The 4,001-nt window shown below is 35.0% G+C and overlaps 1 pseudogene; it reads right to left on the bottom strand.

The window, feature by feature from the left end:
- Positions 1-937: 937 nt before the first annotated feature.
- LOC134276815 (piggyBac transposable element-derived protein 4-like) lies at positions 938-1,857 on the bottom strand (annotated as a pseudogene).
- Between the last annotated feature and the right edge of the window lie 2,144 nt (positions 1,858-4,001).

Genomic DNA, 4,001 nt, shown 5'->3' with positions numbered 1-4,001 from the left:
GGTTTAATATTGCCAACGCAAACTCCTCTTTTATTATTTTATTTTAACGACTGTAATTAATACAACACCAAAAATGAAAAAAAAAATGCTCATGACCTGTCATCTAAAGTCATGACGCCGGACGGATTTTATCATAACCTCACGTTACCTTTTCCCCGCAAGCACTTTATAGCGCGATTCAAGTTTCTCTAAAGTTAAGCGTAAATAATAATAAAAAAAAAGAAAAAACAACTTTACGTATTATATATATATATATATATATTTTGCAAAGTGTAGTAGTTATTGTTTAAGAACTTCAAAATGTATTTGAAAACAAGAAATGTTTATAATTTATATATTAGATTTTAAGGTTTAAATTTTAATTTTTAAAAATACAAGTTTTATTTATCAATTTATTTGCATAATCGACAGTGAAACCAACGAATTCTAAAATACCCCCCCCCACCCCCCCCCCCCCCCGAAAATTGATGTATTATTTGAAAGAAATCAGGAAATTGCAGCAATTTATTTTACCAATCAAACAATAACTTTATTCCTCTTGCTGTTGTTGGATTCCATGATAATCATTAAAACAGGAATTGCTGCACAAGTGAATATTGCAGACGCCACACCCGTAGCAAGTGTCATTTCTTTTCCTGGGTGTTAACACGAAACACCGCTTGCAGTAGGACCTGGATCTCCCCAACCTTACAAATATATGGCCTGTCATACTTGGAAGTTTGTGACTGGAAATAGGTTCTTTTCTTCCAGAGAATTGTCCAATCAATTGCTCCGCTAACGCCAATCGAAAATCAAGTTGACTGTATCTTTTCTTCCTTGACTGACCACTTTCTTTACAGATAATAAATGAGTCGATGACGGCCAAGTTAAGGAGGAAATACAATAAGTATTTCCACCATTTTCGACTCTACCTATAGTGTACTTTGATCTTAACTGATCAAAAATATCCATCCCTCGGAAATAATTCTGGTAATTTACGATGGACTCGGGACGGCGAACTACCACTGCAGATCCGTCCTTCAGTCTTCGTGAGGCGGGTGCACTTTTTTTGTTGAGGAGAAGAATTCGTCGCTAGCACAGCCACGGGTCTCGTATCCATCCAGACGGTGGCCGTCAATTGTCCATCCTGTCTATAAATAAAATTTTAATCCATGTACATGTATTTTAAACTCTTTGAATTCACTGGAATGAATTGCATATTTAAATTCATCAGTTGAGTAATTTGACACTGATTTGGAATTTCATATTTCTAAATGTCCAAAAAAAAATATCAGTAACAAATTAGTACCTGATGAGATACTCCCCTTTATTAAGTGTGGGGAGGGACTTCAAGTCCGTGGGAAAGTCCTTCCTGGTCCTTACTATAATTCCACAGGAGAAGATTTTTTTTGATAACAGAACTTTAGCGAATGTTATCGATGTGAAGAAACTGTCATAAAATACATGAAAGTTCTTGCCACAAGACTCTCGGTAAGTCTCTCAACCACACCCTGGCCCAGCGGAATACTCTGTCGCTGACCACGTGCTTTCCCCATATACACCTCAAACTGGTGATAAAAACCAGACACACTATCACAGCGTAACCACACCTTAAGGCCCCAGCGAACAGGTTTTGATGGTATATACTGTTTAGCCTAATATAAATATATTTTAATATAATCAAGAATAGTTCTAATTAATTGACATTCCATTTTTTTTTTAATTTACATCATTTCGCACAATTTTTCTTTTTATAGATGGGCTTTTAAAAAGTTTCAATTTTTTTTATTGAAGCTGTGGAAGTAAAGCTTGTTTACTTATTTGAAAAAATTAGATTAAAAAATAACCAACCGTATGGCGGCCTTTGTAGGCAATCATCCCTTCATCAATAGTTTGGTACTGCCCTGGACTGTATGACTTATTTATGTTTTATGACACCATGTCCATCAAGGCTTGGATTTTACACAATTGATCATTGTCATCAGTAACTGAACTACAATGTAGATACTGGGTGAGTTTTTCATAGCGTTTTACTGGCATGACATTCTGAAAACCGGCATTTGCCAAGAACTTGTTTTTGCTCCAATAAAGTTTATAATCCGGTAGCTTGTTGATGCCCATTTATATCAAAAGTCCAATATATGCTTTCATCTCTTCTGTAGTGCAATTGTACCAATGCGGATCATGACCTGTAACATAGATATAGTGGGAACTTTTATTATATCATTGTCTGTCCGCCGTGACCAAAGATGAGAATTTTGTATAATCTTTCAAAGGATTTATAAATTTTGAATTATTTCAATGAATGATTTTTTTTTCATTTCCTAGAGGGGGGGGGGTTACAAGGGCCCCGCCCCTTTTTTATTTCATTTCCTAAAAAGGGCACTGATAAAGAAAATACCAGTACACAATTATATACCCCGGTATATTATTTTTTTCTGCAGATAAGAAATGTAAACCATGCATACCAGTCAGATTAATGTTATAGATACTAGACTGGTAGAACCCTGATCACAAAACGATGGAAAGAAAAAAGAGAAGAAAGCATAATTTAAAGTGAATTATTCCAAATGAATATTTAATCAATCTTATACTAATTTTGTAGGAATTAACCTTCAATATTTATTTATTTATCGTAGAATGTTTGTTTGATAAGTACATCTAGGAGTGCTAATTACAGCTTACTGTTGAAAATGAGAGAGAGAGAGAGAGAGAGAGAGAGAGAGAGAGAGAGTTTTATTTTAGCACTCTGTTTATGTAATAACAGTAGGCTCCTGAACAATATAATACTTGATTTTGAAAATCAGACAGACCTATCTTTCTATTTTAATGAAAAAAAATTGCCGTGCAACACATATTCATAATGAATGTAAAGTATACCGCAGGTTTGGGGAAGGGGGGGGGGCAGCCCCTGCCGTAAGCCCAAAAGCGGGTCCGGGACGGTGCCCTGATAGGTGCTAAGGGTCAAGTACCTAGAAGTTTTTTGTTTTTTTTCCTGACACGAGTATTTATTTCCTTGCAAAAATTTATGCCATGTCGTGTTCCGGTTGAAATGATATCAAACAAAAATTGAACTGGAACAATATGACTCAAAATAATTTTAAACTGTTCATACATTTAAGCACAATATTTTTGTGGATGGTAATGTTTTATTTAACTCCAAATAGCTTTCTATCTTCATTTTTTTCTTAAATAATTATGCGTATGCAATTACATTTCCACAGCTAGTTATGCGCTTGGTTCCTGCGTTCCTGCGTTTCTGCTGTTCTGCTCATGCAATCAAGTACAACATTCCTATTGCATTGCAAAGTAATTTTTATAATCAATAGTATTTTTCTTACCATTCTGTCTTTGCTGCATACATGCATATTTGTTTGTTTCTGCTGTTAATATACTCAAGCAATCAACATCGAAAATAAGCTGAAAAAAGTCTTTTTCTTCAGTGTCATTCTCTAGATTATGTGTGGGCCCGGTGGTGCCAAGAAAAGGCGGGAGCGCTATTTCTTCTAAACTTGAAGTCCAATTTGGTGCGATGCCCTCGCTTTCTTCAACATCACTACTGCTGCTTGATTCTGAGTCTTAGTCAAAAGGACTTTAGTCACTGTCGGTCTCTCCTTCATCTGAACTTTTGTCAGAATTATAAAGACTCCGAAAAATATCAGAATTTGCTATTGGAGACGAATTTGTCATATTTCTATCATATTCACAAAATCAATAATATTGCGTCATCTATACTCAATAATGACGTTTAAAATCGATTATGACGTAATATTTTAATCAGATTAAAACTTTTTTTTATTTTAAAACATATTAACAAGTATAGAATAAAAGGGAATTGGTATTAAACTGAAGATTAAACGTACTTTTGAAAGTCCGTGAAAAGTGCGTGATTGCGGGGAAACGGTAAATGCGAAATTTTGCGTCAGAAATAGGAAACGGTATATGCGTTAAAATGCGTGATTGCGGGGAAGGGGGTTAAGGTACATTGATACTCTGATAAGAGAGATAACTCTTAATGACAC

This window comes from Saccostrea cucullata, unplaced genomic scaffold (genome assembly GCF_032062105.1).
Source record: "Saccostrea cucullata isolate Sc308-1 unplaced genomic scaffold, CSIRO_AGI_Scuc_v1 ctg476, whole genome shotgun sequence".
In the NCBI taxonomy this organism is placed as follows: domain Eukaryota; kingdom Metazoa; phylum Mollusca; class Bivalvia; order Ostreida; family Ostreidae; genus Saccostrea; species Saccostrea cuccullata.
The sequence above is the reverse complement of the archived record's forward strand: the minus strand, read 5'-3'. Positions and strand labels throughout refer to the sequence as shown.